This window comes from Bufo gargarizans, chromosome 3, assembly GCF_014858855.1.
Source record: "Bufo gargarizans isolate SCDJY-AF-19 chromosome 3, ASM1485885v1, whole genome shotgun sequence".
NCBI lineage: Eukaryota > Metazoa > Chordata > Amphibia > Anura > Bufonidae > Bufo > Bufo gargarizans.
The window spans coordinates 360,281,277-360,307,883 of NC_058082.1; positions in this window are offsets into that span (position 1 = coordinate 360,281,277).

Here is a 26,607-nt window from a genome sequence, read left to right on the forward strand (position 1 = left end):
TTGGGTGGTTTCTATTATGTAAGCCTCACAAAGTGACTTCAGACCTGAACTGGTCCTTGAAAAGTGGGTTTTTAAAAATGTATTAAAATGTTCTAGATTTGCTTCTAAACTTCTAAGCCTTGTAACATCCCCACAAAATAAAATGTCATTCCCAAAATGATCCAAACTTGAAGTAGACATATGGGGAATGTAAAGTAATAACTATTTTTGTAGGTATTACTATGTATTATAGAAGTAGAGAAATTGAAACTTGGAAATTTGCAATTTTATTTAAATTTATGGTAAATTTAGTATTTTTTATAAATAAAAATTTATATTTTTTACTTCATTTTACCAGTGTCATGAAGTACAATATGTGCCGAAAAAAACCTATTTAAGAATGGCCTGGATAAGTCAAAGCGTTTTAAAATTATCACCACATAAAGTGACACTGGTCAGATTTTCAAAAAATGGCCTGGTCCTTAAGGTGAAAATGAGCTTGGTCCTTAAGGTGTTAAGCAGACTGTGATTGTCTATTGTTGTGACTTAGATGAAGATCAGATCACATTTTATGAACAATTTGTGCAAAAATCCATATCATTCCAAAGGGTTCACTTTGTTTTGCAACTGCATATATATAAACTAATACCACATTTTATAAAGTAAAAAAAAAAAAGAGGTTCTTAGCAAATATGCTTTGATCAAAAAATATCTCAACCCACCTGCCCCAGTAAGGTGACCTCAGTCCAGGCAGGAACATACTCTATTTAATATCTATTTCCGTGCTGTATGGGCAACTATAAACTTAATCCCTGGCATGGAATGGTAAGAAATGCTTTGAGGTTGCTGAGATGTTCCTGTTCTCAATTAAGGATGTCTTAAAAATGCTCTGAAATGTTTACGTAATGTCCTGGCTGTGCAGGCAATATACTGAAGATTACATTGCTCAGACACCTGATCCCTCGTCATGGATGCCATTCGGGTACATAACGATCTGATGCTTTCAGCATTAATTAACCCATAGGACGGTGCTGGAAACTGGGGCAGAAATCCCAGCACCTTACAGCTACGGCGCACTGGTTGTATAAGGCCCCTTTCACACGGGCGAGTTTTCCGTGCGGGTGCGATGCGTGCGGTGAACGCATTGCACCCGCACTGAATCCTGACCCATTCATTTCTATGGGGCTGTGCACACGAGCGGTGATTTTCACGCATCACTTGTGCGTTGCGTGAAAATCGCAGCATGCTCCTCTTTGTGCGTTTTTCACGTAACGCAGGCCCTATAGAAATGAATGGGGTTGCGTGAAAATCGCATGCATCCGCAAGCAAGTGCGGATGCGGTGCGATTTTCACGCATGGGTTCTAGGTGACAGTCTATTCACTGTATTATTTTCCCTTATAACATGGTTATAAGGGAAAATAATAGCATTCTGAATACAGAATGCTTAGTATAATAGTGCTGGAAGGGTTAAAAATAATAAAAAAGTTAACTCACCTTCTCCTCTTGTTCGCGTAGAGGCCGGTCTGTTCTTTAGCTGTGGCTGAAGGACCTTTGATGACGTCAGATCACATGCTCCATCACCATGGTGATGGACCATGTGATTGGAGCATGTGATCTGACATCACCTCAGGTCATTCAGTCCACAGCTAAAGAACAGACCGGGATCTACGCTAACAAGAGGAGAAGGTGAGTTAACTTTTTTTATTATTTTTAACCCTTCCAGCACTATTATACTAAGCATTCTGTATTCAGAATGCTATTATTTTCCCTTATAACCATGTTATAAGGGAAAATAATACAATCTTCAGAACATCAATCCCAAGCCCGAACTTCTGTGAAGAAGTTCGGGTCTGGGTACCAAACATGCGTGATTTTTCTCACGCGAGTGCAAAACGCATTACACTGTTTTGCACTCGCGCGGAAAAATCGCGCATTTTCCCGCAACGCACCCGCCTCTTATCCGGGCAAAAAACATGACGCCCGTGTGAAAGAGGCCTAAGGGTCCATTCACACATCCGCAAAATGGATCCGCATCCGTTCCGCAATTTTGCGGAACGGGTGCAGACCCATTCATTTTCAATGGGGCTGGAATGTGCTGTCCGCATCCACATTTGCGGATCCGCACTTCCGCATCCGTGTTTCCGTTTCCGCAAAAAAATAGAACATGTCCTATTCTTGTCCACAATTGCGGACAAGAACAGGCATATTCTATTAGTGCCGGCAATGTGCGGTCCGCAAAATGCGGAATGCACATTGCCGCTTTCCGTGTTTTGCGGATCCGTGGCTCCGTGTATCCGCAAAACACATTGCGGACGTGTGAATGGAGCCTTAGGCCCCATGCACACGGCCGTTGTTCACGGCCGTGTGCGGGCCGTGGAACCGCGGCCTGGATCCCTCCTGAGAGCAGGAGCGCACGGCGTCACTGGTTGCTATGACGCCGTGCGCTCCCTGCTGCCGGCACAGTACAGTAATACACTGGTATGATCTATACCAGTGTATTACTGTACTGTGCCGGCAGCAGGGAGCGCACAGCGTCATAGCAACCAGTGACGCCGTGCGCTCCTGCTCTCAGGAGGGATCCAGGCCGCGGTTCCACGGCCCGAACACGGCCGTGAACAACGGCCGTGTGCATGGGGCCTTACACTGGTAATACACTTACAGCCAATACATTACAGGACAGAAGTATAGTAATGCATTGTAAAGGGGATCAGACCCCCATAAGTTTAAATCCCAGAGTGGAACAAAAAATAAAGTTAAAAAAGAATAAATAAATAAAGTTTTACAAAAAAAAATTAAGTTTCAAGTAAAACAAAAAAAAAAGAAAAAGCTTCCTTTTCCCAAAATAAAGTACAATTTTTTTTCAAAGTGCTCAGAACCCCCCTTAATATATTATTTAAGGAGTGTAATTTCCAAAATGGGTTAGCTTTTTAAGGATTTCCACTGTAGGGGATACGTCAGGGTCTCTTCAAATACAAAATGGTGCCTAAAAACCATTCTAGCGAAATCTGCCTCTAAAATCCGTATGGCGCTCCTTTCCTTCTGACCACTGTCACATGCCCATAGGGCAGTTTACTGCCACATATGGGGTATTTTTGTAAACTGTAGAATCAGAGTAATATATATTGAGGTTTATTTTGCTGTTAACCCTTGCTGTGCTGCAAGAAAAAATTGATTAACATAAAAAATCTTACTAAATTTTCCTTTAATTCGTGTGGAACACCTCAAGGGTTAACAAAGTTTGTAACATCAGTTTTGAATAATTTGAGGGGTGTAGTTTCTAAAATGGGTTTATTTATGGGTGTCCCTCAAAATATCTTTATAACTAAATTGGTGCTTAAAAAAATGGTTTTGGAAATGTTGAAAATTTTAACAATTGCTTCTAAACTTCTAAAAAAATGTAATGACATTTACAAAATTATGCCTACATAAAGCAGACATATGGGGAATGTTGACTGATAACCATTTTATGAGGTATTACTATCTGTCTTAAAAGTAGAGAAATTCAAATTTAGAAAATTGTGAATTTTTATAAATTTTTGGTAATAAAAAATATAAATAAAGGTGAAATATATCGACTCAAATTTACCACTGTCATGAAGTACTGAAAGGGTTAATGCCCTCCTGAATTCAACTCGCCATCCTCAGGAAAGTGATACAGATGGATACTGCAGCAGGGGTAGAAATATTTTATGCTGCACTGTCAGATTTGGTTCTATTGGGGGTGGTATTTTGTGCTGTACTACAGTATTGGTGGCCTCACCTACTTTTGTTGTCCTTGCCTACTTGTGTTGCCCCACCTTTAATTAATTTTGACCGTCTTACAACATGAGGCCACTTCTAAGTTTTTTCCAGGGCCACTTTTAGTTCCCAGTCCGCCCCTTTGTATTTGCTCATACTTTGTCTTTTCAAAAAAGTCATTCCCTATGAGTCTTAGGTCTCATGCACACGACCGTTGTTTGGGTCCGCGGCGGCTCGGATGCGTACCCATTCACTTCAATGGGGCCGCAAAAGATGCGGACAGCACTCCGTGTGCTGTCGGCATCCGTGGCTCTGTTCCGCGGCCCCGCTAAAAAAATATAAGATGTCCTATTCTTGTCCAAGCTTTGCAAATTGCAGAAGGCAACACTGGCGGCTTCCGTTTTTTCACAGACCGCAAAAATCAGAACGGTCGTGTGCATGAGGCCTTAGATTGATTCGTAGCTTAAGCTTTCTTGATGAGTCCGGGTGCATAAAGCAGGTGAGGTGTAAGAATTAATTCTCTATTTGCTTACTTTCCACTACAGAAGACTCCTTATTGAAGGAGCATTTCAAAATGTGTAACTCTGTGGGAAAGCTTCGGTATATAGATATACTGTGTGCCTCTATCAATCATAGTTACCGGTGTTATCAAAAAGCATACTGCACTTTATGGGCCCACAGTAGACGGCACCTTCCTGTACAGTTAACAAAAAATTATGCTAACAGACGCCATAGACTCCATTGGATGAATGGTGGTTTAAAAATACACATCGAGTCACCAACATCAGTAAGGAAAAGGTTTGTACAACAGAAAGGAATGTGAAAAACTAGAAGAGGAACCATGGCATAAGCAGAGAAAAAGATATAAATGATTCCTAGAGTACACCGATTAGTGATCTAGTCAGACAATGAAGCATAGAGTACACCTATGGGTGAGAAAAGAAAAGATTCTTTATGACTTAGCAATAGGCAGCACTGTGGATAGGAAAATATGAGATACATTTCTTTGTTGCTTTAGAAACCTGCTATATTGTGTTTCAGCTAGAGTTTGGCCTTGTTAATTGAATGTGTTGTGGATATGGTTCCAGAAACCTGTGACTTTGCAACTCCAACCCTTGTATCGGCAGCCTTTGCGGTCTAGATAGAACCGTATAACACAGTAATACACACTTTTGGCCTCCAGCAGATGAATGGGGACTTTTAAATGTGTCAGACATGTGCAGGTCAGTGTGAGTGCTTCCTTAATAGTGGCACAAACTGTATAATGTGTATAGACAGTGCAGCAGACTGTGCTTTATGGCAGTTGAAATTACAGGAGTCAATTAACACAGAAATGCAATTAGTATTGCACTCTCCAGGAAGTCATGGAGCGCCCATTTTTGGGGGGAGATGCTTAAGAGCCTTATCTGTGTGTATAGTGTGGTATTAATATGCTGCCTTATCTAGGGCCCTAGCAGTACACTACAGCTGTCATTTAAGGTTCATTTACAAGGGCCAATATAAGGCCTCATGCACACGACCGTTGTGTGTTTTGCAGATCCGCACGGACAGCCATTAATATAACTGCCTATTCTTGTCCTCAAAGCGCAGTTATATTTTTTTTGCGGACCACGGAACGGAGCAAAGGGATGCGGACAGCACACGGAGTGCTGTCCGCATCGTTTGTAGCCCTATTGAAGGGAATGGATCCGCATCCAAGCCGCCAAAACTGCGGCTCGTATGCGGACCAAAACAACGGCCGTGTGCATGAGGCCTAACTGGGTAATAATTGGGGACAAGGAGATAACGGTATTATGATTGTTCATCCCTATTAGTTTCCTTATTTGGCAGTACATTCCTGTTTACACAGGGTGATGTACTGCCGACAAATGACAGTGATATGCCACCATATCTGAGGTAACACAACCCCTTTAAATCCACCGACAAATCCAGCTGACAAGTGAGGTTCAAAAAATGTCAGCCTACTGTAACTCCTCTAGCGACCATTGTGAAGCCTGGAATACCAAGCAAGATTTTTTTTATCTGGACAATAACAAAAGTTTAAATGGTGAAGCAGGACTTCAAAATGATGTGTACACAGATTAGCCACAATATACCACCTGCATATTATTGTGTAGCCCCCCCCCCCCCCTTGTGCAAACAAAGCAAGACGGTCTAGATGTGGGAATTTGTCCTATGGTATCTGGCAACATATTTTATGCACTTATATAGCGCTGCTATATTCCACAGCGCTTTACGGACATTAGTATCCAACTGTCCCCAATCTAAGTTCTCTGTCAGGATGTCTGGGAGGAAATACAAACTCCATGCAGATGTTGTCTTTGGTCGTATTCAAACCTAGAACCCCAGCGCTGCAAGGCACCAGTGCTAACCACTGAGCCACCGATTCTTTACGTTTGCTCCTGGTCCTGTTAGTGACATATACGCACGGCATTGTTTTGTGGTACACTCGTGCACGGGTGAGCCTGTACCTGCCCTGAGCTGCTTAAGACAAGTACAAAGCAGCGGGGAACAATGCGCAGGCTCCGGTATCCCAACAATACAGCGCATGTGTGAAATTTCAAGCTGGGTTCGTACATGAAAGTTAACAGAGGCCATCACTCAAATGGGAAGGGGGCGGGAACCTCATTTACATACAGAATACGGGGAAATCAAACAGTTTATTTCTGCGATTAGGTGCATCAGGGAGCAAAGAAAAAAACAACTTTAGGAACATCTGTAAGGTAATATTGGTGGTTTATAGTGACTGGTTCCCTTTAAGCTGCCATCAAAATATGCGACTACATCATTTGGCAGTTGCAGTACTTCAAGAGGTGTATAAAACTCTTGTAGGGTATCAAACCCTATGTAAGAAATAAGTAAATCATGTCACTGTGACATGATGTGATTGCCTCACAATCTTTGGTTCTAAGATTGTATAGGGGGGGGGCAAATATAACCCATTTTGGGCATATTGTTAACTGAAGGTCTATAGGAAATATGAAATGCAGGACACACATGTGTTTTGTTTTTTGCTACTGTCGTTTTTGTTCATTAGGTGGAATTTTTTGCATTCTGTCTTCATTTAAAAAATCCCAGCATGCTGTAGCTCTGGAGTTTTTTCATCTATACCTCTTTCACTATAAGGGCTCATGCACATTGCTGCATGTATTTGGCGGTCCGCAAAACATGGATCTGCAAAAAATGATTATTGCATCAGTTTTTGCGGATCCATTGTAACAATGCCTATCCTTGTCTGCAAAACAGACAAGAATAGGACATGTTCTATCTTTTTGGGGGAATAGCCATGCGGATATATGGAAACCGAATGCACATGAAGTCATTTCCATTTTTTTGCAGACCCATTGACGTGAATGGTTCCGCATACAGGCCACCAAAAAAACGGAACGGACAAGGAACAAAAAATACGTTTGTGTGCATGAGCCCTACGGCCTCCTGCAAACGGACGTATGTGTTCTGTTCCGTGCATTTGGGACTGCAATTTGCGGTCCCCAATGCACGGAGAACGTTTGTGCGGCCTCCAGGACGGATCCGTGATCCGCCCGTTCCGCAAAAATATAGAGCAAGTTCTATCTTTTTGCGGAACAGAAGTACGAAACTGAACCCCACAGAAGCACTCCGTAGTGCTTCCGTAGGGTTCCGTTCCGTGTTTCCGTTTCGCACCGTTCCTCATTTCCGGATTTGCGGACCCATTCAAGTGAATGGGTCCGCATCTGTGATGCGGAATGCACACGGAATGGTGTACGTTTATTGCAGATCCGCATGAGGTCCGCAATACGGAAACGGAACACATACGTTCATGTGCAGGAGGCCTAAGAGAAAAGAAGGACAAAAAATATACAAAAGCAGTTCACACAGGCATTTAATAAAAATTAAAAAAAAGCCACAAAAACTACAGCAAAAATCACAGGTGCCCTAAAAAAATGTGTGAGCATATTCTGGTTTATTTTAAAAACAGCAAAATTCATGTGCGTAAGGACTCTTTCTCTATATCTCATTGCAATGTTAAATGCCCTCATTTTTCTCTTGGTTGTTTGTACTTTTCCCCAAATGGAAGCTGAATTCACTATCGTTTCTAAATGAACTATGACATTCTTCAGAGCTGGAAGAAAAATGATATATTTTTTCATAAAGAGATTATATAGCAGACAGGAAAAGATAACAGATGGTGAGAGAAGGAAGTAGCGGAGAGGTAGCTGTTGTCATGCCGCTGACACGTGAAAGGAGAAGGCTGGTTACATGTGAGATTTAATGAGATCTCCATGGAAACAGTATTTCCTATTCCAATAAAATAATATACACTAATAAAATCAACGTTAAAGAGGTATATCAGGACACGCGATGCACACAATATTCATCCTCACTGGCCGGAGGATTTGATATTGCAGCTGATGTTGGCCCCCTGGAAAAGATTATGATGCTCTGTAATGATTAATCTGTCCAGGTACATCATCATCTGAGAATGGGCTGCCCAATAATATTGTATTAGGACTCTTGCTCACAACCATGATCGGCCCCCAGAAACGCGGTCCGTGTGTCGGCCTCATCTGCTGGGGCAACCGGCGCTCCCATGAACTAAACTGACTGTATTATGAAGTCCATCTCCATCTGATCGGGGGACTAATGCAGTGTGCTTAGAGCATCATGTATACAATAACCCCCCCATCAGTAGCCAACTGACTGTATGATGCAGTCAGCTCAGGACATGCTCCTGACACATGGACAGTGTTTCCTGGGCCGATAATGGTCATGTGCATGAGCCCTTACACAGATTGTTCACCTACTGTATGAGGAAGGGCTGATGTCTTACCTGCCTATGGTCACCTACCTACATGATTGTAATAACCCTTTTGGATATTCGGAGCAGCTGTAGCAGGCAATTTGCTGTAGTCTTTCAAGGGTTAATGTTCAGAAATATAACATTACAGAGATAAACTGATAAAATAGTTGCCACACAGTCACAGCTAAACTACAATTCCCACCAGGTAGGTTCAGATAGGAATACATACGCCTAAGGTAGTTATGATTATGGCCTTTGTGCCAGTTTTCTGGCTTTAAAAAGTCACAATTTGACGAGCAGACATTTGCAATTTTAGTTTGTGTTTGCCGCTCACGGTATGAAATGCCAGACAATAAATTCCCTTCTTTACAGCGTTTCATTTCCAGTGTGACTATTCTAATATGTCACACAATACCAATTAAATTATGTTATGCCAACTTCAATGTATTGAGTGGATGTGGGTTGGAATGGAATAAGCAATTCATTTGAGGTAGTTGTAGATGAGAAAGGTTATGCAATAAAAGCACAGAGCAGCCAAACTAGAGACCGAGAGATTATTTGCCAAAGAGAGTAAAACTAACCCTAAAATGTTCTTCAATTATATAAATGGTAAAAAGTATAAATCTGAAGGTGTCGGCCCTCTACAGAGTAATGAGGGGGGAGTTGCACAGAGCGATGGGGAGAAAGCAAAGCTATTAAATATTTTTTTCTCCACTGTATTTACTGAGGAAAATAAAGATGAAATGCAGAATGTAAAAGTAAATTCCCCATTAAAAGTGCCCAGTCTGACCCAGGAAGAAGTACAGAGGCATCTTAAAACGATTAAAATAGACAAATCGCCAGGACCAGATGGCATACACCCCCGTATCTTAAGATAATTAAGTAATGTCATAGCCAGACCCTCATTTCTGATATTTAAAGGGTTTCTGTCACCAGAATTAACCCTATTAAACTGGCTAACATTAGCGATGTGCTAATGTCAGCAGACCCTAACTGTACTATTTTTATGCTTATGGATGCCCCGGTTACTGTACAATTTTAACTTTGATGATATGCAAATTAGCCTCTAGGAGCAGGGGGGGGCATTGCTCCTGCTCTTAGAGGCTCTATTCTCCCACCTCAAGTCACATTCTCCAACCTCAAATCTTGTGCCTGCGCAGTCCCAGCACACAGCGCCGGCAGGAGGAGACGAACGCTGCATGGCCCTGTCAATCAAGGACAGCTGGGCTTGAAGTGAGGAAATATTAATATTAATAATCATAACAATAATAATATCATCATACATATTATAGATACAATGGTAATAATAATGATGTTAAAAGTGGTGGCCTTGATACAAAAACGTGACCCAAAATTCTCAAATTTTATCATTCCCCCTGAATTTTGGGTCCCGTTTTTGTATCAACTCCACCAGTTTTAACATCATTATTATTACCATTGTATCTATAATATTTATGACAATATTTTTATTGTTATAATTATTAATATTTCCCTAATTGCGAAGAAAATTCCTATTACTATACGGATACCCAGTTTGATTAGATTAGATTATATCGGATGATTCTGACAATGTCTTTTACATTCATGTGTTTATTATATTGTCTATCGTCCTCGCACCTTTCTGATAAGTCTATTTGTTTTATTTTACTTTATTTTATTTATTCATGTTTTGCCCTTCAGCACTACTATATTTCATACTACTATCTTTTAGACTTGAAAAAGGAGTACTCTTACTCTGAAACGTGTTGTCACCTGATCAAAAATAAATTCCTTTTTAAAAGACGTAATTCGCAATTGTGGTTTTGCGCCAAGAGGTATCATATTGTTTACGACCCCAGTACACAGCTTTTTACAGTACTCCATATCACTCCTTTGGCGTGCTGGCAACTCCAAGGACTGAGATGATACTGACAGCACAAACCCCCTTCCCCCGCCTTCGCGAGTGTTGTACTGACACATGCACAACACCAGAAGGTGAGTATAACAATTGACACAGCATACTCTCTAAATCTGGTACCCAAAACGTACTACCCTATGAGCACCTTGTTTCCCGTTTCTTTTGCCAAAGAGCCGCTGTATCGGGCCGGAGAGACTGCTATCGATTCCATATGAGACTTTACTTTTTGTGTATAATCAAGCCATTAACAGTATGCAAAAAGTGATTGGTCTTTAGAATGATATGGATTTCTGCACAAATTGGTCATAAAATGTGATCTGATCTTCATCTAAGTCACAACAATAGACAATCACAGTCTGCTTAAACTAATAACACACAAAGAATTAAATGTTACCATGTTTTTATTGAACACACCATGTAAACATTCACAGTGCAGGTGGAAAAAGTATGTGAACCCTTGGATTTAATAACTGGTTGAACCTCCTTTGGCAGCAATAACTTCAACCAAACGTTTCCTGTAGTTGCAGATCAGACGTGCACAACGGTCAGGAGTAATTCTTGACCATTCCTCTTTACAGAACTGTTTCAGTTCGGCAATATTCTTGGGATGTCTGGTGTGAATCGCTTTCTTGAGGTCATGCCACAGCATCTCAATCGGGTTGAGGTCAGGACTCTGACTAGGCTACTCCAGAAAGCGTATTTTCTTCTGTTTAAGCCATTCTGTTGTTGATTTACTTCTATGCTTTGGGTCGTTGTCCTGTTGCAACACCCATCTTCTGTTGAGCTTCAGCTGGTGGAAAGATGGCCTTAGGTTCTCCTGAAAAATTTCTTGACAAACTTGGGAATTCAGTTTTCCTTCGATGATAGCAATCCGTCCAGGCCCTGACGCAGCAAAGCAGCCCCAAACCATGATGCCCCCACCACCAAACTTCACAGTTGGCATGAGGTTTTGATGTTGCTGTGCTGTGCCTCTTTTTCTCCACACATAGTGTTGTGTGTTTCTTCCAAACAACTCAACTTTGGTTTCATCTGTCCACAGAATATTTTGCCAGTACTGCTGTGGATCATCCAGGTGCTCTTGTGCAAACTGTAAACGTGCAGCAATGTTTTTTTTGGACAGCAGTGGCTTCCTCTGTGGTATCCTCCCATGAAATCCATTCTTGTTTAGTGTTTTACGTATCATAGATTTGCTAACAGGGATGTAAGCATATGCCAGAGACTTTTGTAAGTCTTTAGCTGACACTCTAGGATTCTTCTTCACCTCATTGAGCAGTCTGCGCTGTGCTCTTGCAGTCATCTTTACAGGACAGCCATTCCTAGGGAGAGTAGCAGCAGTGCTGAACTTTCTCCATTTATAGACAATTTGTCTTACCGTGGACTGATGAACAGCAAGACTTTTGGAGATCCTTTTATAACCCTTTACAGCTTTATGCAAGTCAACAATTCTTAATCGTAGGTCTTCTGAGAGCTCTTTTGTGCGAGGAATCATTCACATTAGGCAATGCTTCTTGTATAAAGCAAACCCAGAGCTGGTGTGTGTTTTTTATAGGGCAGGGAAGCTGTAACCAACACCTCCAATCTCATCTCATTGATTGGATTCCAGTTGGCTGACACCTCACTCCAATTAGCTCTTGGAGATGTCTTTAGTCTAGGGGTTCACATACTTTTTCCACCTGCGCTGTGAATGTTTACATGGTGTATTCAATAAAAACATGGTTTCATTTAATTCTTTGTGTGTTATTAGTTTAAGCAGACTGTGATTGTCTATTGTTGTGACCTAGAAGAAGATCATATGAGATTTTATGACCAATTTGTGCAGCAATCCATATCATTCCAAAGGGTTCACATACTTTTTCTTGCAACTGTATAAGCCATGTTTTTCTCTCATTGAGTGCAAGTATAGTGCAAGCTCCTGGTGTAGTGCAAGCCCCTCCAGGTCCATCTACCCTTCAGACTTGTTACAACACGGCTTTAGAAAATGCTGATTGTCACATATTGTCTCTTTTCCTTAAAGCATTATTCCCGTCCGAGTCTCTCATGGCTGAGATGGAAATAACCACACACTGTGTGCTGCCCGCATCCATAAATCCGTTCCCTGGCACCCATATAAAATTGAACATGTCCTGTTCCGCATTACGGAAAAGGATAGGACTGTTCTATTAGGGGCCGGCCATTCCGTTCCGCAAAATACGTAATACACACGGCTGATATCCGTGTTTTGCGGATCCGCAATGTGCGGACGACAAAAATGGCAACAGCCGTGTACATGAGCCCTTATGGAAATAGAGGAGCAGCTGGTGCCCCAATATCTCTGCAACTACCATAGCAGTGAAAGGAATCTTTGCAAACAGTATAGCACAGCAAGCTACACTCCTTCTCACAACCTCTCAGTTACTGAAAACAGTGTAGCTCCCATTTACTGCTGTGGGATTTTTCAAAAACAGGTGATGGTCTATGCCTGTTTCATTGAGTTGCTGCTTGCATTTTTCGTATTTATGCTGTACCCCACCACAGGATCTCTGTATGCAGTAGTTTAATTAATTTTTTATTTTTATAAAATTGATATAAGCCTTTCCTGCCATAAACAATTTCAACTTTTTCACTTTGATTTTTACTTACTTTCCTTTCCAAAATCCGTAACATTTTATTTTTCACATATCGGTATGAGGGCTTGTTTCTTTGTAGGACAAGTTGTACTTTCTGATGGCGTCATTTAATATTCCATATGTTGCACTGGGAAGCTGAATAAAATTCAAAATGAAGTGGAATTCGAATTTTGTTTATTAGGACACTATTTATGGGATTCGTTTTTATGCCGTTCACCATTTAGTAAAAATAATACATTATTTATTCTACAGGTCACTGTAATTACAGGAATACCAAATTTATTTTGTTTTTGGAAATGGAAAGAACATGGCACAACAGCAAACCTGCCAAGAGACGGCTGCCCACCAAAACTCACGGACCAGGCAAGGAGGGCATTAATCAGAGAGGCAGCACAGAGACCTATGGTAACCCTGGAGGAGCTGCAGAGTTCCACAGCAGAGACAATAAGCCGTACGCTCCATATAGTTGGGCTTTATGGCAGAGTGGTCAGAAGAAAGCCATTACTTTCAGCTAAAAACAATAAGGCACGTTTTGAGTTTGCGAAAAGACATGTGGGAGACTCCCAAAATGTATGGAGGAAGGTGCTCTGGTCTGATGAGACTAAAATTTAACTTTTTGGCTATCAAAGAAAACGCTATGTCTGGCGCAAACCCAACACATCACCTAAAGAACACCTTCCCCACAGTGAAACATGGTGGTGGCAGCATCATGCTGTGGGGATGGGACTGGGAAACTGGTCAGAGTTGAGGGAAAGATGGATGGTGCTAAATACAGGGATATTCTTGAGCCAAACCTGTACAACTCTGTGTGTGATTTGAGGCTAGGACGGAGGTTCACCTTCCAGCAGGACAATGACCCCAAACACACTGATAAAGCTACACTTGAGTGGTTTAAGGGGAAACATGTAAATGTATTGGAATGGCCTAGTCAAAGCCCAGATCTCAATCCAATAGAAAATCAGTGGTCAAACTTAAAGATTGCTGTTCACAAGTGCAAACCATCCAACTTGAAGGAGCTGGAGCAGTTTTGCCAGGAGGAATGGCCAAAAATCCCAGTGGTAAGATGTGGCAAGCTCATAGAGACTTATCCAAAGCGACTTGGAGCTGTGATTGCCTCAAAAGGTGGCTCTACAAAGTATTGACTTTAGGGGGGTGAATAGTTATGCACATTGACTTTTTCTGTTATTTTGTCCTATTTGCTTCACAATAAAAAAAAAACATCTTCAAAGTTGTGGGCATGTTCAGTACATTAAATGATGCAAATCCTCATAATCCATGTTAATTCCAGGTTGTGAGGCACCAAAATAAAAAAAAGTCAAGGGGGGTGAATACTTTTGCAATGCATTTGCATTAAGTCGGATGGATTTTTGGGTTACTCACGACCACAGTGTTTTCTGTCGGATTCCCCACCATTTGTGTCTCTCCCCGCTGGATATCTCTTAGTCGGGTCTACGTTGTTCCCAGTCGGCTTGTAAGCTTTGCGGCTCTACTCTCTGCCGTTTAAAAGCACTAGCGCACTCCTCCAAATACTGCCAAAATGCCGTGTGTCAGCCATATGATATTCTGATTGCATAAAAAAATTAGTCTCCGTCCACACTGTCTTTCTGTCAGCATTCACCATTCACCAGACACGTGGTCGTGAGTAACCTAAAAATCCATCCGGCTTAATGAGAATATATTCTAAACAACATAGAGACACAGCGCACGTACGTGGTAAACCCTCCCACTTACATCCAAATAAACTCCATAAGAGTGCCAGCCAGTGCAGCGATTAAACCCCACATGTACATTATTTACTGAACGTGCAAGATAAACCATATAAATGCACGGATATATGTAATATCAAGCACCAATACAATAAAAAAAATAAAAAGACATGTGACTAGCTGAAATTAAGCCGATGCTAATATTTACATATGGACAATAATATCATTGAATGAATTACCGTCCAAAAACGCAGTTGCAACAAATCTGTTCGGCCACTTTTTATTTATTTTTTTATGCATGACCTCCGCATGATATATACCTGGGTCAATAATTAATGTACAATATTTTGATGTATTTTTTTTATAATATTTTAATCAATGTTTATACATATGGTGAATTAATAAAATACAGGTGATTTGTTGAGAGCCGGTCTCATTAGATTATTTGTATTCTTTGGTGCCATAGGGTGAATGGCAGACTGTGTTCCACAATAGTTGGTGAGCTCCCTCAACGTGTTAATATTTAAAATAATTTCTTTGCATAACCATATTCTGACACCCATACCCTTTTTTTATTTTTTTGCCTATGGACCTGTATAAGTGTTATTTTTTTGCAGTTTATGGATACCATTTTGCAGTATATATGACTTTTTGATCTGGTTTTATTCAACTTTGTTGGGGAGGAAGAGACAGCTGAACTGACAAAAATCCAACTCTGCTTGATTTTTTGAGATTCAGGGATTACAATCGCTACAACTCCATTAACCCCTGTAAGACTAAGCCAGTTTTCAACATAAGGACTAAGCCACATTTTGCAAATCTGACATGTTTCACTTTATGTGGTAATAACTCTAGAAACGCTTTTACTTATCCAAGCCATTCTGAGATTGTTTTCTTGTGACATATTGTACTTCATGTTAGTGGTAAATTTGAGTCAATGTTTCACCTTTATTTATAAAAAAAAATCAAAAATTTACAGAAAATTTGGAAAAATTCACAATTTATGAAATGTTAATGTCTTTGCTTTAAAAGCAGATTGCAAAGATACAAACAAGAAGAAGGGGGTGCCAAATGTGCGGTATCAGTTGTTTATCAGTGAATTTTAGACACACAAAATTGTGCTTACCAGATAGTGTTGTGAAAAGTCACAGCGGCTGTAGATCGCTAGCCGGTTATTTCAGATACCCTACCGGTGGGCGGTTGTCCTAGGCTGCAGCCGTCGTCCTCTGTGTTGCTCCCAAGGTGAATGAAAGGTTTACAAGATAGCTTGAAAAGAATCAGGATCACTTGAGGCGCTGCCAGTTTTCGAGTAAATGATGCATCAGAGGTGGTATAGTTGATGCAAAGAATCTTTATAAACTGGTAGCCTACACGTTTCTGGGGCTGCATTAGACTACCAGTTAATAAAGATTCTTTGCATCAACTATACCACCTCTGATGCATCATTAACCTGAATCCTGGCAGCGCCTCAAGTGATCCTGATTATTTTCAAGCTATTTTTCAAAAGCAGATTGTTATAGAAGGCTTATTATTTTAAAAGCGATTTTAGGCCTCATGCACACGACCGTTGTGTGCATCCGTGTCCGTTGTTCCGTTTTCCGTGATTTTCAATGGGTCTGTTGAAAACTCGGAAAATGCACCGTTTGTCATCATCCGCATCCGTGATCCGTGTTTCCTGTCCGTCAAAAAAATATGACCTGTCCTTTTTTTTTGACGGACAACGGTTCGCGGACCCATTCAAGTCAATGGGTCCGTGAAAAAACACGGAGGCACACAAGATTGTCATCCGCGTCCGTGATTCGTGTCCATTTTTTTTCCTATAATTTTCAAGGCAAACTTGACTTAGATTATTTTTTCACTTTTCTGGTCTGGTGATCCTCCAAAAATCAAGGAAGACACACGGAAGAAAAAACGGACACGGATCACGGAACAACGGAACCCCGCTTTGCGGACCGTGAAAAAACCGTTGTGTGCATGAGGCCATAGAAAATTTCCGAAACCCACTTTTTAAGGACCAGTTCAGTTATAGTAGAAACCACCCATAAATGACCCCATTTTAGAAACTACACCTATTGAGTTATTCAAAACTGATATTACAAACTTTGTTAACCCCTTAGGTATTCCACAAGAATGAAAGGAAAATGGAGATGAAATTTCAAAATTTCACTTTTTTTGCAGATTTTCCATTTTAATCTATTTTTCCTGTAACAGCAAGGGTCAAAGGGGATGTCCGGGTTTAGAGCTGAACCCAGATATACCCTTATTTTCACCCAGGAAGCCCCCCTGATTAAATCACGCAGGGCAAAATCATTATTTGGAGATCCCATGACGTACCGGGCTCTCCATGGGGCTGCCAGGAAGCTCGGTGACGTCATCGCCAGCTAGTCAGTAGCTAGGGCAGCGCTAAAGTCTGCCCATCAGAGCCGGTGACATCACCGAACACACTGCCGGATGTAAGCTTCCGCCCGGCAGTGTGTTATGATAAACAAAAGAGCCCGTGCCCTGCGCGAGATGCTCCGATGCTAGCCTCAGGGGGGCTGCCTGGGTGAAAATAAGGGTATGTGGCCGTGCCCCCACCGGCAGCAAAAAGGCCCAAGACTGAGCGTTATCCCTGAGCAGCGAGATGATGATCCCCACCCTCTGCTCCTCATCACCAGAGGAATGGGGAAGTAGACAAAAAGGGAGTTTGCAAACCTCTCTAAAACGAACAAAATTCTCACTACCCCCGGAGAACGTATCCGGGAGCGAGATCTTAGGCTCAGAACAAACTCCATGAACGCAAGCTGAACCGGTCACCTGAAACTGATCTACAGTTTTACAGAGATCTGCTACCTCCAATGAAAGACCCTGCATGTATTCAGTCAAAAGTGAAACCGGATCCATGCTTGAGACGGTTTATAAAGTCACGGATGGTGTAACAAAAAACAAGAAGTTACAAATAAGGATCCGACTGGCTTGATCCGAAACTAAGGAACAAAAGGGTGACTATTTAAGCCCTGAAACTCTCCCTGTCTTCTCAGCCCATGCAAAGATCTCTATGACAGAAAATTGCATGCCCTCATGCCTCGACTGTATGACACCTGAACACCCTATAATAGTGAGGGGACACGACTACCGGCTCCCTACACTTAATATGGAGGGAGTCAGGGTCACCTAGGATCAAGCAAACAGGAAAACACAAATCAATGAACAGACTTATCTGTAGAAGGATCAGTTGTAGCATCCAGCATGTACACACTCCAGGAAGTTGTATAAACCGCAAAGTGATGCAGTATGGGAAGAGATTTAAAGGGATTCAATCAGTGCAACTACATGACAGCTGAGAGAGGCTAACGAGATGAGAAAACGAAAGCAAAACAAAAGAACCTCAAGCAGGAGGTTCTGAAGAACGTCTCCGATGTCTTGTGGTGACAATGCCTTCATTTTCTGTAAGCTACATTTCTTGTAGAGAAGATCATTACAGACGTAGAAATAATTAATATATCTATTTTTTTATTTCAGTACCATAAAAGCATTTGTGAAAAAAATAAAATAAATTCTGTGTCACCATTTTCTGAAAGCTATATTTTTTATATTTTTTTGTCGATTGTCTTGTGTAGGGGCTCATTTTTTGTGGAAAGAGTTGATGTTTTTATAGGTACCTACAGTATGTTTTTTTTTTTTGGTACCTATGATATTTTTTTAACACTCAACATTACCTTTTATATGGCAAAGTGACCAAAACATTTTTATTTATTTTTTTGTTTTCATTATTTTTTTATTTTTATGGAATTCATCTTTGGGGTTAGATCATGTGATATTTTTATAGAGCAGGTTGATACTGATGCAATGATACCTAATGTCTACTTTCTATACTTATTTCAGTTTTACACAATAAAAGCATAAAAAAAAAGAAACATCATGTTTTAGTGTCTCCATTTTCTGAAAGCCATATTTTTTTATCGGTGATTTATTATGTAGGGGCTAATTTTTTGCGGGATGAGATGATGGTTTGATTGGTATTATATTGGGGTACATACCGTATATCTTTTTAATCGCTTGGATTGTGATGTAATGTGACAAAAAAAAATTGTACAGTTTTTAGTTTTATTTTTTGTACAGTTTTTAGTTTTATTTTTTGTACAGTTTTTAGTTTTATTTTTTTCCGCTGCTCATCTGAGGGGTTAGGTCATATGATATTTTTATAGAGCAGGGTGTTACGGACGTGGCAATACCTAATATGTCTACTTTATTTAGTTATTTAAAGCATTTTTGAAGGAAAAGAAAATCATGTTCTAGTGTTTCATAGTTCAAGTTCAACCAAGGGATAGGCGGGGACGCGAATCCCAGAGGGCAGAGAGACTCAGATTTCTACAGGTTTTCATAGGCATTAGGACTCTGTGTGGTGTCCACATCCTTTGCTCTGTTTCGTGGCTCTGCGAAAATTATAAGGCATGTCCTACTCTTGTCCATTTTGCGGACAAGAATAGGCATTTCTATAATGGGCCTCCTGTTCCGTTCCGCAAATTGTGAAAGGCACACTGACGGCATCCTTTTTTTGCGGATCCGCAATTTGTGGACCGCAAAAAACATCATGGTCGTGTGCATGAGCCCTTAATGTTATTTACTTGTCATCAAGAATTCATCTAAATCCTTTTTAAAACTGTCCACTGTTCTGAGGAAGTCTATTCCACAGATTCACAGTTCTTACAGTAAAGAAGCTTTGACGCTCCTGGAGACTGAATTTTTTCTTCTCCAGTCGGAGGCAGTGCCCCCTTGTCTTTTGAGGGCATTTTACATGGAGCAGTTTTTCACAGTATTTTTTATATGGCCCATTTATATACTTGTATAGGTTAATCATGTCCCCTCTCAGACGTCTCTTCTCAAGATAGCAAAATTAATTTTATGCCCCCCCCCGGTGCCATCCACAGATCCCCCTCCCCTAAACAGTGCCATCCACAGATCCCTCTCCCCTAAACAGTGCCATCCACAGATCCCCCTCCCCTAAACAGTGCCATCCACAGATCCCCCTCCCCTAAACAGTGCCATCCACAGATACAGATCCCCCTCCCCTAAACAGTGCCATCCACAGATCCCCCTCCCCTAAATAGTTCCATCCACAGATCCCCCTCCCCTAAATAGTGGCATCAACAGACCCCCCTCCCCAAAATAGTGCCATCCACAGATCCCCCTCCCCTAAATAGTGCCATCCACAGATCCCCATCCCCTAAATAGTGCCATCCACTACAGATCCCCCTCCCCTAAATAGTGCCATCCACTACAGACCCCCCTCCCCTAAATAGTGCCATCCACCACAGATCCCCCTCCCCTAAATAGTGCCATCCACCACAGATCCCCCTCCCCTAAATAGTGCCATCCACCACAGATCCCCCTCCCCTAAATAGTGCCATCCACCACAGATCCCCCTCCCCTAAACAGTGCCATCCACCACAGATCCCCCTCCCCGACGCTCACAGGAGCACATTTACAAACTAATCAGTAACTTTAATAATTTAATCATTGACATGGCTGATCTCTTTACTTGGATTGGATTTGGATATCTTACTCTGTCTTAGCTCCAGCAACGGTAACAGCAGGAAGTGCAGGCGGGCGGCGCTCACTCACTGACGTCACGCGCCTGCGCTGCCTAGTGGGAGGAGCAGGCGCATGACGTCAGTGAGTGAGCGCCGCCCGCCCGCACTGCCTGCTGTTACCGTTGCCGGAGCTTAGACAGAGTAAGATATCCGCGGGCATCCTCCACCGTATGCATTTTGCTGGGGATCGCCATTAGCAACGGGCCACAAGTGCAGGATTTGCTCCCCTATATATATGCACGACTGCATGTGGGTTTGAGCACCTCCTGCTAACGCCACCTTGTCTTTTTTGGTTTGTATATATAGATTCCTGGAGGTGTATAAACTCCAATTCAAATGTGCCTGTTTTCCATCTACAGGCCACATTTAGGTGCACCTGTGAGGCCTGGGCCATATCAGTCAGTCTTGAGTGGGACTCACAGACTCCTCCCTCCTCCCATTGCAAGCATGGTTACATGCTGGAGGTAACTGGTGAGCTGTTTGTGAGTCGGCCTCATGCTCCTGTAATTTGCCCACTGGCTCCTGGTATCGCCCATACGGCGCAGGTAGGAGAGCGTTAGGTCCTGGGCTACTTGAGAAACCTTGACGTGGTGCCCGGGCTTAGACATGTTCTACACCGTAGGACATGTTGACTAATCTCTCAATTTTAAAATCAGTTTGAGGGTTTAGTGAGACCGCAGAGTGCATCTGTATTTGTTGTTGTTTTGTTATATTGTTATATTGATTATTACATCCGCACTTGTTACCTTGTGTGAGATGTCTATTGTGGTACTGGTGGTTCGCCGCGGGCATCCTCCACCGTATGCATTTTGCTGGGGATCGCCATTAGCAACGGGCCACAAGTGCAGGATTTGCTCCCCTATATATATGCACGACTGCATGTGGGTTTGAGCACCTCCTGCTAACGCCACCTTGTCTTTTTTGGTTTGTAGAGTAAGATATCCAAATCCAATCCAAGTAAAGAGATTATCATCAGCGATGTCAATGAATAAATTAAAGTTACTGATTAGTTTATAAATGTGCTCCTGTGAGCGGCATGGCCCTGTATATTCTAACCCCCAGGCAAGCTTCCCTGTCACCATGGAAACGCCTGGGGGTTAGAATATACCATTGGATTTGAGTTTTGAGAACTCAGATCCGATGGTATATTCTAACCCCCAGGCAAGCGTCCCCGTCACCATGGGAACGCCTGGGGGTTAGAATATGATCGGATCTTCTGAGTTACTCAGTGGCCTGGCTGGAGCCTCCCCAGCCTCTGTGTCGGCCCGGCCCTGCGTGCGCCCTGCTCCAGTCCTGACTCCTTCTCCCCAGCCAGGCCCGAGCTGCGGACCTAGTGTAGTGGGCGGGCGGTCCGCGGCTCGGGCCTGGCTGCCTGTGTGTGTAAATAAAAAATAATAAAAAATCAACAGTAGGCGGCCCGGACGGGCCCCCAGTGGCGAAGGGCCCCATAGCCACTGCTATGGTTGCTATGGCGATCCCTACGCCACTGACTAAGACCCTCCATGCTCCTTATCAGTTTAGTCGCTCTCCTCTGTACTTTTTCCAGCTGCAGTGCGTCCTTTCTATGGACTGTAGCCCAAAACTGAACTGCATATTCCAGATGAAGCCGCACCAACGCTTTGTAAAGTGGTAATATGTCACGGAATGTGTACAGGAAACAAGACAACACAAAATGAATATATGACTCACTGGATCCAAAACTAAGGAACAAAAAGGGAGGCCCCTGCATAAGACCTGGCTCTCTCCCTTACTGCTCAGCCTATGCGAAAATCCCAATGGTAGATGATCGCATATCCTCGTAACTCGACTGTATAACACCTGAACACCCTACAATAGTGAGGGGACACGACCACCGGCTCCCTACACTAGATACGGAGGGAGTCAGGGTCACCTGGGATCCAGCAAACCGAAAAACACAAAAGAATGCACAACACTTATCTTGTAGAAGACTGGGAAGTAGGATCAACATGCACACACACTCCAGGAAATAATATAAACCGCACACTGATGCACTATGGGGAGGAATTTAAAGGGATGCAATCAGTCCAACTACACGACAGCTGAGAGAGGCTAACGAGATGAGGAACTGAAAGCAAAACAAAGGAAGCTCAAGGAGGAGGGTCTGAAAGGCATCTGTCAGAGCTTCTCAGATGTCTGGTGGTGACATAATATTACATGTCTGCCCCGCGAGTCCATGCCTCGTTTAATGCATGACAATATCCTGGTAGCCTTAGAAGCAGCTGATTGACATTGTATGCTGTTATTTAATCTACCATCTACAAGGACACCCAAATCCTTCTCTATAAGTGACTCTCTCAGTGTTGCATCACCTAGGACATATGAAGCACGGAGATTATTACTACCAAAATGCATAACTTTACATTTATCCACATTGAACCTCATTTGCCAAGTCGATGCCCAATCACTCAGAGTGTCAAGTCAGCTTGTAGTTTATGGACATCTTCCATAGACTGCACAGTACTACATAGCTTAGTGTCATCTGCAAAAATAGAAATGGTGCTATTAATCCTGTCCTTGATATCATTAATAAATAAATTAAATAATAGAGGGCCCAGCACTGAACTTTGGGGTACACCACTTATAACCCGGGACCATTCTGAATAGGAATCATTAACCACAACTCTCTCTCACGGTCCTTCAGACAGTTTTCAATTCAATTACAAACTATACTTTCTAAGCCTATAATTGGAGGATCTAGATCCTTTTTTGAATATGGGCGCCACCTTTGCCTTGCGCCAATCACTTGGCACTGTACCAGTACCTAGAGAATCTTTAAAAATGATAAACGGGCACAGCAATGACTGAACTGAGCTCTTTAAGAACTCTTGGGTGTAATCCATCTGGACGTGGAGCCTTGTTCACATTTAACTTATTTAACTTATCTTGGACCATATCTACAGTTAGCCAATTGAGTATATTATTTGATGTACTAACGGCCCCAGCACAACAGATATCAGCTCCTTTCTCTTCTTTTGTATATACAGAGCTAAAAAAAACATTTAGTAACTCTGCCTTTTTCTTATCTTCAGTGACTACATATTTAGGGTCCTTTGTAAACTTCAAAGGATACAGCTGTATTTTTTACATGCCTTTTTTTGTCTTTTATTGCCCTTTTTACAGTAGCTATAAGCCATGGGGGTTTTTCATTTTTAGCCGTTTATACTTACCTAAAGGAATACAATTTTTAGTGCTGTGCTATTACTCAATGTGGATTTGAAGCTCTCCCTTTTATCCTCAGTATTATTATGTGACAGTAGCTGCTCCCAGTCTGTGCCCTGAAATGTTGCCCTCAACCCAGGGAAATTAGCCATATTTTTTTAATCTTTTGGGCGATTGTCTTATGTAGTGGCTCATTTGGTACTATTTTGGGGTATATATGTCTTTTTGATTGCTTGGAATTGCACTTTTTGGGATGTAAGGTGACAACTGAACAAAAAAATGCATTTTTTTTATAGCGTTTACCTGAGGTGGTAGATTACATGACATTTTTATAGAGCAGGTCGTTACGGATACCTAGTATGTCTGTTTTTTATTAATTAATTTTTTTAAACATGATTTTATGGTGAGGAGGATTTTTTTCTTTACTTGAAACTTTATTTTTTATTATTTAAACACTTTTTTCAAATTTTTTTTTACCTTTTATATTTATCCCACTGTAGGACTTCACCTTTTCAGGGATTAATCATTCTGTATTGTACTGAATTGAACTGTCAGCATCAGTTGCCTGGGAGACCCAGCCTGCAGGCTGGAACTCCTGGGCTACCATAGCTGTGTAAGGCATCAGGGCTGTCACTGCAGCAAAAGGGTTAATCCGCCGGCATCTCTCCATACAGCAATGCTGGTGGATGCAGCACGGGACCGACTATCAGTAACAGCCGGGCCCGTGCTGCTGATCAGGTGGGTGCAGCTCCTGCACCCGCCTGATCCCAACATGTGTATGCACGCGAGGATGCGGCAAGAGACCGCTTTCCCTCGTGTACATGTACGTGATTATGGGGGAAGGGGTTCATTTCTATGAGATCACCTCTACACTGCGATGCTCCTGCGATCCTGGCTGCCAAAGCTGTTGCGAAACGTGTACTGTAGCTGTAACCTACAGAGCTCCAAAACTCCTGCTGGTTATATGTAGCTACCACTAGAGAGTGCATGGGAGCCAACAGCATATGGTTCTTTAATTGAGTTCAATGCATAATAGTTTAGGTCCCTTATCGGGAACATAGTTTGTACGTATGAGCACTGGAATATACTAACTGACTAACAAGCCTCGCTTGTAGGTGATCGCATCTCTCTTGTGACACCAAAAATCCTCTTTTGTCTGCAGCACATTACCCTGTGTACACAGAGATGTGCTGCTGACAATGTGCAAAGTGAATGAAATGGGGATGATCGTTTTCTGTCCTTTTACTTTGCATCCAGTGGCGTGACTAGAGTTCTATGGGACCCGCAGCAAATTTTGTATTGGCGCCCCCACCTCCTGCTGAGACCAGTTGCGGTTGCATCCTCTACCCTGGTCTCTGGTAATAATAATAAAAAAACACTACCCCCAGTAATTTTTCCCACTGCCTCCAGTAATGTCCTTTCACTGCCTCCAATAATGTCCCGCACTGCCCCCAGTAATTTCCCCCGCTGTCCCAGTAATGTCCTTCTTCTGCCTCCAGTAATGTACCCCACTGCCCCAGTAGAATTGTCCTTCCACTGCCCCCAGTAATTTCCCCCACTGTCCCAGTAATATCCTCATAGTGCGCCCAGTAATTTCCCCCACTGTCCCAGTAATATCCTCATAGTGCGCCCAGTAATTTCCCCCACTGTCCCAGTAATATCCTCATAGTGCCCCCAGTAATTTTCCCCCAGTCTTCACTCACATGTAATGGGGCCCGTCACTGTCTCTGTACTTCATGCGGAGCCCCTTCAGAGTATCACATGTGGTCGGTCTGACATCTATCAGCATTGCCCTGTTAGTACTCTTCACATGTGACTCGGGTGGGCGGAGCCTGGCCAATGTTAGCCAGGCTCCACCCACCCACTTAGTTTGTGTACTAGTAGGGCAGCGTTGGGGCCTGATAGATGCTGGACTGACCGCATGTGATGCTGCTGTGATGAGTGCTCTGACAGGGCCCGGAATGAAGTACAGTGACAGCACCGGGTCCATTACATGTGAGTGCAGCGGCCCTCCCGTGGGCCAGTCATGGTCTCACCCTCTACGACCGCGAACGTTACACCCCTGGTTTGCATAAGGCTTTTTAAATGAGCACTGATCATCATGTATATTGTCAATAATTGCTTGTTGATGGTTTGAAATTGGGCCATGCAATACGACTCTTAGTAAGCTTAGAATATCACTCTAGTAGAAAATGTAAAATTATTGTGCTAAGCTGATACTGAGCCAGGGTGCCCCCCAAAGTAACAGTGCTCCCCAAAGTCTCACCAATAGAAATAATTATCTGCCAGAGTACATTTAGTGCAACCCTTGTAGCTACGCCACTGGTGCCACCTGCTGTTTCTATTCAACAGCCTTTCTGCGTCCACCTCAGTAATTACAGCAATGCTCTCTCTCACTCACCACTTGCTAAACATTTTTTCTGATAAGCAGGGAAAACACTGCAGCTTCGGAAACAGTGCGCTTACCACACCAGGGAGCCGTACGCATACCTGAAGGAGCAAGACTGAGCATGTGCGTCCACGTCGGCACATTCACTGAGGCTGTTCAATAGAAATAGCCGGTGACGTTATTCTAACATTATTACTGGAATATCTGGAGATATAAAAAAATAAAAAAATAATAATTATAATTAAGGGTTCTAACTATAAACAATATTTTAGGCTTGACAACTCCTTTAACCCCTTAAGGTCAGACCACTTTTTTTTTTCATTTTCCCCACCCCAAAAAATGATATAAAATATGTACCCCAAAATGGTACCAATAAAAACTGCAATCTGTCCCGCAAAAAAACAAGACCTCAGATAGCTACGTTGCCATAAAAATAAAAATGTTATGGGTGTTAGTATGTTGCGATAAAAAATATAACTTATTTTTAATATAAAATGAATTTACGCTGAAAAATTTGTAAAGCATGAAAAAAAATATATATATAAATGTGGTATCGCGATATCCACATTGACCTACAGAATAAAGTTATGATATAATATATATATGGAGAACCCCATAAAAAATAAAAACTGACAGAAATGCAATTTTTGCCCACCTCACCTGATAAAAATCAAATTCCATGTTAGAAAATCCATATACGGTAGTGCTTCTTCCCTTCTGAACATGTCACAGTGCGACAACATTGGCTATCATTACAT